At 58.6% G+C, this 9,979-nt stretch overlaps 1 protein-coding gene across 7 annotated transcripts in view; it reads left to right on the top strand.

The window, feature by feature from the left end:
- The window catches only part of RAI1 (retinoic acid induced 1), a 118,586-nt gene that overhangs the window by 90,900 nt on the left and 17,707 nt on the right, over positions 1-9,979 (top strand). The window contains exon 1 of one of the 7 annotated variants that reach the window (XM_019715718.2): positions 219-579. The exons of 5 other annotated variants lie outside the window; for them this stretch is intronic. The gene's annotated coding sequence lies outside the window, so the exon portion shown is untranslated. Of the gene's footprint in view, positions 1-218; positions 580-1,319; positions 4,500-9,979 lie in introns of those variants that run through there. One more of the 7 variants, XM_019715719.2, reaches the window with a different exon arrangement.

Below are 9,979 nucleotides of genomic sequence, written 5' to 3'. Positions count from 1 at the left end.
GGGGAAGGGGCTGAGAGGGAGGGGCGAAGGTGGGCCTAAGGGGGAAGGGCGGGGGGGGGAGGCCCCCCAGTGCGCCTGGGCAAGGGCTCGGGCACGGGCACGGGCGGGGTCTGCCTTGAAGTTGCTGGTGTGTAAGCCCGCTGCTGTTTAAATGCTGTGTTTGTTTGGATCAGCTTAGGGAGGAGACTGGAGGTGGGGGAGGCAGCGCCCCACTTGGCGCCGCCGCTGCTGGAGGGTCTGTGTGGTAGAAGCTATAGCTTCGTCGGTGACTGAAGAAGGGTGGGCGTTGAGAGAAGGCCGAAAACCAGAGGGGTGCTCGGCGCCCCGGGCCGGCCTCCCCCTGTTTGGGGAGGGAGAGCGGCAGCCGCCTCTAGCAGCCACTCTGCGAGCTGGGAGGGAGGCGAGGGGACGACAGCGCCGGGCTCCCCGCCCCCAACCCACCCGGTTCCAATATTTCGCAGAAAGGCACGCGGCTCCTAATCGGTCCTTTCCAGGCTGAGATTTAGCTGCGCGATGCCCGCGCAGGGGCGGGGGCCGCGGGCCGGGGGAGGCACTCAGAGTCCGGAGCCGCCGAGCGAGGTGAGGAGCCCGCGGCCTCGGCTGGTGGAGCGGGCGGGCGGGCGCGCAAACCCGAGAGGCAGCTATGGAAAGGGGGGCAGGTTAAAAATAATCCTCTCCGTCTGGGAAGCTCGCGCGCACTCTCTCGCCTCGTTCGGTGCCAGAGGACTCCAGGGGAGGTGGCGTTGGGGAGGGCAGAGCGGGATTCCCCCTCCTCCGCGGGGCGGGGTGCCTGCCTACGCGCCGCGGCGGCACGTGTGCGGGGCCGCGCGCCCGAGCCCCTTGCACCCGGCCAGGGGCGCCCCCTCCCCAGGACCCGGCACAGCTGGCAGCAGCCGCCGCCCGCAGCCTCGCGCGGTTGGAGGGAAGCGCTCCATTATTTATTATTTACGAGCGTTAATAGGTTTGAGGCACGAGGGGTGGGGGCCAGGGCGCTTTGGGGACCAAGGCGCTGGGGGAAGGGGTGGAGAAGGAGGGGCTGCGGCGAGGACGAGTTCTCCTCTTGGTTTCTCCTCGCTTGGTGCTGGGGCGGTGCAGGGCGCCGGGAGGGAAGTGCGGGCCTTTGATTTTGCCTCTCTGCCTCTGTCATTTGCGTCCTCGCCTTCCCCGGGGCACGGAGAGGGGGCTGTGGACTGTACGCCTCGCGCTGCGCGCCCCTCGCGGCCGCCGCCGCGTCCCCGACGCAGCCCGGGCCTCATTTATCATCATCTTTGGTCAAGTGGAGTGTGCAAGGAACAGCTGCTTCACTCGGCTGACTTCCGAGGGCGGCTACAGCGGGAATCAGGGAGATGAATGATGGGGGCTGGGGGGGGCGAAGCCCTCCGGGGTCCCTGCGCAGGCAGGAGGGAGGCTGGGAGCGTCCAGCGGCGCCTCCGCCTCTTGGCGAATGCAGCGCCCCCTTTCTCTCCCGGCGCCTCCAATTACCGTGGATCGTGGACTGGGGGGGCGCCCCAGGAGGCAGCCAGGCGCTAACAGGCGCCCCTAGCCAGAGGAAGACGGGCGGGCGCGCTGCTAGTGGAGCCCGAGGTCGCGGTGACCTTGCTGGGGTCAGCGGGTTGGGCTGCGGAGGAGGCGGCGCGGCGTCTTTGGTGGCGCTTTCCGGATTGGAGCAGAGGCCGGGAAACAAGGAGGGGCGGACGGGGGTGTAAGGGGGTAACACAAATAGAAGGTGAAATTTTACCTGCCCCTGAGGGAGTCCTGCGGATTTTCTCCCGGCAGCAGCAGGCGCTCTGCCTTTGTCTTACATGGCTGAAACATCTGTTGCAGAGGGGTGGTGAGGCCACAAACAACCCCCACACGCCCTGCGCGGCTCCCCATCCCCAGCTTGGCCCTAGCCGGGCTCCAGGACTCGCGGCGCCGTATTAACCCTGCTCGCGCCGGGCGCACGCCCGGCAGCCCCGATGCAGCATACGCCTCGGTCGGTGTGCGGCTCCCTGCCCCCGGCCCAGAATGGGCTCTCGCGGGGGCGCCCCATGGCCCGCCCCCACTTTCAAAGGTTCCGTGGTATCGATCGGGGGCGGGGGACGGTCGCGGAAAGTGTTAATGGCCTAGTCGCAGACCCTAATTGTCAGACCTGGGCCCCGCTTCGTTTCAATTACCCTAAGTAGAGACTGAATGCGCAATTAACGAAGTCAGCTTGCCAACTGGAAAGACGTCCCGGCTTTCACATTGAACAGAATACTCCACCAGCTGACTTGGACTAAGCAATTTCCTCCTCTCTCCCTTTCTCTCTCTCCTTTCCAACCCCCTCCCTCTTTTTCTCTATCCTTAATAATAAAATTATACCAAGCAGTTTGCGGTGTGGCAGGCGGCCAGAAAAGCGTTTCTCTAAACGCCGCCGTCTCACAATTAGGCAGCAAGAGGATTTGACACGCAGTGGCGGCCTGACAGGCGGCTTCCTCCCCTAGGGGCTGCGGGGAAGGAGGGGATGCCAATTCCTCGGCTCCCCCAGTTGGAACCGGGCTGGGGGGGCTGTCGTGCTGCGCCTCCCAGGCTGTCAGGATGCTGCAAAGAGGGGGAGTCAAAGGCAGGGAAGCAGGGGGTGGTTCCCACCCAGGCTGGGGAAGGGAGGACTTTCCCTGACTCCTCCTGGAAGCTGGGGTGTCCAGGAGGAGAACCTCCCTCCCCACCTCTTTGGCCCCAGCTCTGAGTTCATTTTCTGGTTGACAAACAGGCAGTGTGGGACACAGGTATAGAGGGACCTCAGTCCTGCTGGACAGGTCACTGTCCCTCTCTAGGCTTCCATTAATCCCTCTGCTAAACGAGGGAAGGTTTGACCTGGAATATGCCCTGGGGGGTCCTGTCACCATCCTTCCTCACTCCCACAGCTTCCTGGGTGTCACACCCAGGCAGTTGTCTGTCGCCTAAGGAGGGCAGAGGACATGCTGCTTTTTCCTCTATCTTCAGCACCCAGCTGCCCACCCCCACCCCCCACCCCCAGCAGACTGTAAGCTGAGCAGAAAATGGGCTTGACGAGCAAATGGGCCAGGGCTTGGGAGGGGCTGTGACCCCAGGGATTGTGGAGGGCAGAGCATAAGCTTTGTCCTTCCTTCCGGATTGGCTAGTGCACGTGTCCTGGCCTCCAGGAGTGTCATCATCAACCCTCTCTCTGGGTGGCATTCTTTGGGCTATGGTGAGGGTTAGGTAATGCACCCAACCTGGAGCTGACCCCTCGCTCATCCCGTCTGTCCATTCATCTGGCAGTAAGCCAATATTTAATAGGCCCTACTTGGGCCAATTTCTAGGCTTAGATCTTAGGATCTAACAGATTCCTAGGACCTAACCTTCAGCAGGCTACATTCTGGTGCAGGAGGCACGTGTCAAACTGCTCATTATACCATTAATTACACAATTAGTGCTGTGATGAGTGCCACCAAGGATCTTTGCAGAGCCTCATCCAGTGCCTCTGTGGGTCTCAGGCCTGCTGCCCCCAGCCTTTGCAGCTCCCCCACCTCTCTGCACCTCCTTTCCAAGGCTGCTGAGCTCCTGCCTCCTGGAGCCTGCCACGCTCACCCTTCTCCACTCCACAATGCTGGTCTCAGGGCTTCTGCCAGAGGCCAGGGAAGGTTCTGGATGCCCTTCCTGCACTCATTCCTTCTCATTGAACGCTTACCGAGTGCTCCTGAGCACACCCGAGATGCCCAAATTCCCTGCCTGACTAGGCCCCTGCCTTTGCCCATGTGAAATTCTGTCTGTGTCAGTTACATCAGTGTGTGACACCTGGGAGTTTGTGATCAAATATAGCCTGCAGATGGCTTCTCTTGAACTCTGGAGTGTTAAACGTTTTACTTGGTTGATAACTTTTTTAAAAAAAAGAGATTTTCCTTTTTATAAAGTCCTGATTTCTGGCTTTTTAAAGGGAAAAACCTCAAACTCTGGCACCCTGGGTCCTCATTCCCATAAGGCAGCAGTTTACCAGAGCTGAGTGGGGCTCCCCCCTCACTTTATTTGTGACTAGGATGCCCAGTTTGCCTCCATCCTCACCTGCCCACTTCACATGTGCGTTGCCTGCCAGGCTGGAGGGAGGGTGTTCTTTGTCAGATGAATGAGGAGGACTTGTGGCCACAAGTCCCTGTCCCCATCCAAATGTGCTCTACCACTACCCGATTGCTCGTTCTGGAGATTTTCATAGGGTTAATAGGACATTCTACATATTCATTCAATAATATCGTTATGGGAAATGGGGATATAGCTGTGAACAAAACAGGCAAAAATCTCTGCTTTCATGGAACTTGTGTTCTGAAGACGAGGCCCGATAACGAAGCCAGCCAGCGAGCCATATGGCTTATTACAAGGAGAGAAGCACTTTGGAGGAGGAAGGAAGGAGTGCCAGGGTGCCATTTCAAACACTCATCAGGGAAAGCTCCCGCAGAAGGTGACAGGAGTCAAGAATGTGAGGAGCCTGTAGCTATCTAAGGATGGTGCCCAGCAGGAAACAGCAGGTATGCAAAGGCCCTGAGGCTCAGGGAGGTGGAAAAGCTTGCCCAAGACCACAAAGTCAGCAACCAGACAAGCCACAGGCCTGGTGCCTTGGTGCCTCCACTTCCAAAAGGAAGTCATTGTCCCTCTGGGCACATGGGGTGCCGAGGACAGGCTGGGGTGAGAGGTTGGGCCCTCCGTCTCTGCCTCCTCTCAAGGCCAGCAGACACCTGCAAGGTCAGGAACTTCTGGGGGTGTGGTGGAGGGAGGAGACTGGAGCAGACTGGGAGCCTCCGTGTGGATCCCCTCACACCCCCATGCCAGCCTCCGGGCCAGTCCCTGATCTTGCTGGCCCGGGGCTCTGAATGTGTGGGTTCTTAGCTGTCTGCATCCCAGCAGCTGGTCCCACCTCCCTTTTCTTCTCATTTTAACAGAGATGGGGGAAGGTGGGGAGGTGTTGTTGAATAAATGATCTAAAAACAATTGTTCACAAGAGACTAGTAAGTCTGGGGCTGATAACAGGTGAGCTCTCCCCCTGACACCCCACCCCAGGAGGGTCCTCGAATGCCAACAGCACAGCTGCTGCAGAATCCCTTCTTGTGACCCCCCACCCCTCACAGCAGGGAGGGGCCAGGCTGGCCATCTGCCCCTCTTCCCCAGAGTGTGAACCCTTTTGGCTTAGGTGGGCCGGGTTTACGGGCCTGTTGACCCCTGCATCCCAGAGAGGGTACTGGGGCATTGGGCGTAGGGTGGGGAGCAGGGCCCAGCTTTAGAAGTCTGCTGCCCAGACTCTGATGTGTGGGAACTCTGCAAGTTACTGACTCCTCCTGGAAATGGGGTTGTGGCTTCCTAACTGGGCAGGGTGCTTTGGGAACTACCAGGCACAGCAGGCGTGCCCAGAAGAACTAAGCTGGGTGGAGTGGGGTGTGGTCGGGTGGGTGGGGCAAGGCGGCTTCCTGGTGGGTTAGACCCTGAGGTAGGTCTCTGCTGCCTCTGCAGCTGGGTCCTTGGAGGAAGCAGCATTGGGGGGCTTTGAGGGATGGCCTTCGAAACATCTGGAGAATCCAGAAGCCTCTACTCCCCATTCACATATGCTTCGAAGAGGCCTGAGACCCCAGCCTTACCCGGGGTCCCTACTCTGGACATCTGGAGAGGGTGTTGGGGTGATCTTCCTGCTTCCTACCCTGCTCACCCCGATGCTTGTCCCTTAGTATTCAGGACCTCTAGCCCCCAGGCCCTCCCACCCAGCCTTCCTGCCCTGGCCGTACAGAGAGGGGACTGTTAGATCCTCTCATGAGCATAAATGGGTGCTGGTGAATGTGGAGGGCTGCATACCAAGTGTGTGCCATGGAGTGGTCTCAAGAAGCCATACTTTGGGGTGGGGACTGCTGTGTTCTCTGGGATTCCTTATGCCCCGAGATGGTCCCCCCCTGCCCCAAGCAGGGCTCTCCCAGCTGGCTCAGGTCCCTGCTTCTTCACTGGCCCCTGGCCCAAGGATCCTACCTGTGGGCACTGGGCTGTTTGTCTCGTGGATTCCTTGGAAGCACCTCTCTTCCTCCATTCAAGCCAGGCCCTTAGGATTCAAAATAGACCCCACAGGCAGGACAGCAGTAAGTCTGGCTAATGATCTGTAGTTTTCGTGGAGGTCTCATGTTTAGTAGTCATCATCTATCACAGATGGGGAGGCCTGAGGTGGCTACATACCCACCCCCAGCCTCCTGACTCAGGTGACTTTCCCTTTCCTGGTCCCAGGCCTTGAGTGGGTTGGGATTTTTAAAAATTTTCCCTGCAGCTACAAATCAGGAAACCGGGTCATAAAACAACCTTGGGTAAGTGGGTGGGATGGAACCAGCGGCCAGAGCAGCTGCAGGAGAGCAGAATGCTTGCTTCTCTCTCCCTCCTTCCCTCTCCCCCCTCCGGTTGTTTCCCTCTGTTCCTCTCTCTGCCTCTGTTTCTCTGTCTCCCCTCTCCATCTCCCTAGTCCCCTTCCTGTCTTCCACCACCAGCTGTCTCAGGAAAGACTTCCAGCCACAATCTCCAGGCCGGGCCCCAGAAGCACCCTTTGTGGGAGCTGCGGCAGCTACAGCTCACAATACACCCCTTTACTTCACCAGGGACTGACCCTGGGGACTGGAGAGGCTGTGGGCCCAGGGACCTCTGTGAGGCTGCCATGGTGACAGCAGGTGGCCAGTAACCACCACTGCCCATGAGTGGACCTCCCTAAGGTAGGTCAGGCTCCTTGAGTAAAAGGGGGGGCCTGACCAGGCTGTCAGGGTACCTGGGAAATGTGAGCTGCCAGCACCCCCATTGCCTCCTCATAGTACCTTTTTGCTGTCTGTCATGCCCCAAGATGCTCCCTCTAAAATGGGGATTCTTGGTGTGGGGTCCTGGTGAGTGGTGGTCCACCCTTAGTCTGGTCACTGCTCCTGCTGTAGTTGTCCAGTGAAGGGATCTTTCCTGGGAGAGGGGGAGCTCATACTCAGTGCTCTTGCCTCGCTCAATTTCACCCCTTTCTGTAAAAGGGCAGAACAGTTAGCATTCATTGAGCAAACCTGTGCAGAGTAGGTACTTAAATCCATGGGTGCCCCCTTTTGCTCCATAGCACCTCTGAGGGGAAGGGAGAGGGCTGAGGCCTTCGCCTGAAAGAATTGGTGCTCCCAGGTTCACCTGCTGGCCTTGCATTGCGGTGGGGGTTGGGTTTTCTTCATGCCTCCATTCTGCTTCCCGCGCAATTCATGGCTGTGCAAGTATGTGGGGGAGCAGGGACCCTTAGCTGTGGAGGGGAAGTCCTGGGGCCTTGGGTGCATGGCCTGGGGCTCTGAACCAGCTCCAGGACATGTCTCTCTCCCTGAGCCTGGCCTGGGAAGACCAACTTCCAGGAATTGTCCAAGGAGTGCTAATGCATCCACTGCTTAGAGGACACTCAAGAGTCGCTTCCTCCCTCCCTCCTTCCCTCCCTCCTTCCCACTTGGACAAGAACTTGAGGTAAGGCCTTGACCAAGTGTCTGGGAGAGACAGGTGGGGAAGCAGGGATGGTGAGGCTGGGCTGGGCCAGAGGAGCCCCGGGAGGATGTTAGGGGGTGCCCTCCCCTGACCCCCACCCCTCTCCCTCCAGCTGAACCCACAGAGGCCAAGGTCTCAGATTGCCCCTCCTCCCCTCCCAAGTTCAAAGGTCACCATTGTTCTGCCAAGGGTGCCTTTCTGCCCCCCCACTGTGATGCTGCCCACCCCACCCCCTCTGCCTGCCCCTTTCCCCCTCCTTGTCCTTTCCTAGTGTTCTTGAAAAGTAATCATAATAATTAATAACAACAGAGCCCGTCGCAGGCCTGAGGCAGCTCTTAAAGACGCAGAGCCCCATTTTCTCCTGGCCGAGCTTAGTGGGACCTCGTTGGCTCTGAGAGGCGTCTTTGAGGCCATGCCTTTGTTCCTGCATCCCTCTCCTCCTCCCTTCGCCTGGGGTTGGAGGGTGGTGTTGGGGTGAGCATTTTTGCCTGCATTCTCTCCATCAGGTGCTGGGCTTTTCGTATTCTAATTGAACTGTCTTTTCTTAGAGATAGATGCTTTCACCACATCCAGCTGCTCATGTGTATTGGGAAACCCGCCTGCAATACAGCTCGGCTAAATTAAAAGACGCAGCAGCTGGACTGATTAAAGGGGGGGGCGGACACTGGTCATAGCACTCTCTCGTTTTAAATAATGTTTCTGGGTAATGCGTTTTGGAGAATGTGAAAAAAATAAAAGCTGTAGAAATGTTAATGATATCCACAGGACACTCAGCAGGAAATGAGAGCGATCTGGGACTAATAAAAGCCGAAATGTAATTTGTGCAGATATATGAGGCAAGCGCAGCCTTCAGATCGGGCCTGGGTTTGCGCATTCCAGGCTCATAAACACGACACTGGGGGCGGAGGGTAGAGCACAGGGGTGGCCTCTGCCTGCCTGGGGTAGAATGGGCCACCCGCCAGGGCAGACCTGTAGTGGTCTGGCCGGCACCCTTCTCTGTGCCTTCTCTGTGGAGGTTGGGTCAGGAGATGCAGAGCTGTCAAGCTGGCTGGGGGCCCAGAGCTGTCTCCAGCTCCTCTGGGCTGGCGTGTAGCAGCAGGCACCTCCTGTAACGTTTGATCCAAGCTGCCAGGGATGGGATTGAAGTGGGTCAGAAGGGCGGGCAATTTTCTCCTTGTTGGGGATGCCTGAGATAAACCCAAGGAGAGGTGGGCGGGAAGGCCACGGTCGGCATGGGGCCTGCTTGCTTTGACGGGGCCCCGTGAGCAGCAGCTGGCTTTGTGGGACATTGGTCCCCGCTCTGCAGCCACGGCATCTCCATCCCTGAGTCAGGGCCAGGATGGTGGGCTCCTGGGGACTGTCTGGCTGCGCTGGGCTCGCCCTGCTCAGCTAGCTGGAGCCCCTCCTCTTTCCCCCTCCCTGCTCAGCCTTTGACACTGAGGAAGGTATCTAGGTGGGAATCTGGTGAAGAAGAGGGGTGAGTTGGACCTCTTGGGGGCAGTCCCTCCCCTCCCCCACTCCACATCATCCTGTCTCTTTCCCCTTCTCACATTGGCATGTCTCTCTCTCTTCCCTGTGCCTCCTTATAACCCTGGAATCTTGTAGCCCAAGGCAGACCACCCCTTCCTCTTTCACCGTTGGGACTGGGAACTGGGAAATCCCCTGGGGGGCTGAGACGTGCAGGCTAAGCCAGCCACCTTTCAACCCCAGCTGGTGTGGTTGTGGGTAAATCCCAAGCCCCCTGGATCTCCCCAGCCTGGGCGTACTTTGCTCCTCCTCCTCCTCTCCATGGAGGGTCTTCTGGGGTGACCGTGCCCCCAGTCAGTTGGGAGAACCTATAGCCTGGACTTGAACGGCCTGCCTGTTTTGTGAGTCCACACTCCCCACCCCTTGGTCATGCTCTGACCCAGGACCCTGCTTTGGGGTAGGTTAGACCCTGTCGGAGCCCCAGCCCCTAAAATCATAAACAGATGGGCTCTGAGCCTGATGTGCCCTGGTCCTGACCCTGCAGAGGCCAAAGGGGCCAGCCAGGCGGCCTGGGCTGCTGCACACAGGAGGGGCCTGCAGCTCTGTCCCCCATTACCACTCCCTCCCTCACTGTGGTCACGTAATCTGTTTGCGCATCTAGGATATCAAAAACAGGAGGCAGGTGCCACCGTCCTGCGTTCTGGGGAGTCAGAAAAGGGATGTTTTATGTCTCCAGTGGTTCAGAGGCCCCTAATCAGACGTCTGCTAGAAGGAACGGAGAGATTCCAGATGGCACAGCAGTGATAGAGGCGGTGTGTGTGTGTCTGCGTGCGCTGCAGGCCCTGGGACAGGAGCAAGGCTTCCTCTTTCCCCTAGTCGTTCCCCGCGGGGTCATGCTTGAACACTATCTAGCGGGGACTAGATTACAGGATCCAGTGGCCCCAGGGGACATGGGAGCGGGAATTGCTCTGCTAAATGATTTTGAGCTGTCGGGGAAGGGCTGGGAGTGGTGGGATGGGGGAGGGGGGGAGGC

Source organism: Rhinolophus sinicus, linkage group LG15 (genome assembly GCF_036562045.2).
Source record: "Rhinolophus sinicus isolate RSC01 linkage group LG15, ASM3656204v1, whole genome shotgun sequence".
Taxonomy (NCBI): Eukaryota; Metazoa; Chordata; class Mammalia; order Chiroptera; family Rhinolophidae; genus Rhinolophus; species Rhinolophus sinicus.
The sequence above is the reverse complement of the archived record's forward strand: the minus strand, read 5'-3'. Positions and strand labels throughout refer to the sequence as shown.